This window comes from Alligator sinensis, unplaced genomic scaffold (assembly GCF_000455745.1).
Source record: "Alligator sinensis unplaced genomic scaffold, ASM45574v1 scaffold1301_1, whole genome shotgun sequence".
NCBI lineage: Eukaryota > Metazoa > Chordata > Crocodylia > Alligatoridae > Alligator > Alligator sinensis.
Genome location: NW_005842575.1, coordinates 53,973 through 55,146, shown reverse-complemented (window position 1 = coordinate 55,146; position 1,174 = coordinate 53,973).

Sequence of the window (1,174 nt, the reverse complement as noted above, 5' to 3'; positions counted from 1 at the left end):
CATGCCTCTGGCCGACCCGCTCCAGCCCGGGGGCCCCATTCACCCCAGCCCCTCTCTCACTGTGGGGGGCCTCAATCTCCCCCTGCCCCTTCCCCTCCACAGACTTACCAGCTGGGAAAATCCAGAGATTTGAGGGATCAATCAGGAGATCATGAGTCAGAATTATTTTGACTTAGAAATCCCGAGTCTTGTGATGTTTTCTCTACAGTTGGCATTACTGGAGAAAACAGGAGAAATATTTGTCACGTGCTTTATGCAACCCTTTGACTCCTGGCCCACCCCAAGTCTAAAGCTGACTTGCCAGCAGCAGCATTTCTAGTCAGGCAGCAGGATTAAAAGTGTCTCAGAGCTTAAAAATGGTGGCGGTGGCACTTGAACTAAAGCTTATTCAATGAGCTTTAATTAAAGCACCCCCACCACCATTTTTTAAGCACCAGGATGCTGAACCCATGGACGAGCTACCCATTGATCCACCCCACTCCCTGCCCAGGCCCCAGGTCCCATTCACTGCCATGACTGGGCAGCACCCCTAGCCCCTGCCCTACTCCCTCACCATAGAGGCCTTGATTTGCCCCACCCCCTTCCCCTCCACAGACTTACCTGCAGGGCACTGGTCTCCATGCTACACAGCTGCAGTCTTGTAATTGCCTGATATCAGATTGATATCAGCCAATATGACTGGTTAATAAACAGCTATCAGTATCGGCCAAGAAAATCTTTATTGGTGCACCCTAATACAGACAACGATCAAAGAAAGGAAGGAGAGAGGCTGGCCAGAGACAGTAGGGCACAAAAACACCATGCCTTGAGTGAGAAATAGGAGGCAGAGTTTCTCCAAGCTGTGAAGGAATGCTGTACATGGAGGAAGATAAGAGTCAGGGCCTCAATGTGACATGTCTGTGGCTGATTCAGCCCCAAGGGATGGAAGGAAGGAAGTGGTGATTCAAATTTCTGTCTAAGCATAAATGTCAGCAAAGGTATTAAGAAAGGGACAGGACTCCCTATCTGAGCTCTTCTTCTGAAAGTCTAAAGCCAAAAGGTTCAGCTTCTTCGTTATTGAGAGGGATAGGCTTGAGTCTGGTATCTAAAAGCTCTAAGAAGCTTCTTCCTACCAGGAGGAGACTTTTCCTTGGTGGATGAATTTGAGTACATATCAGGGCAATCAACTTCAAAG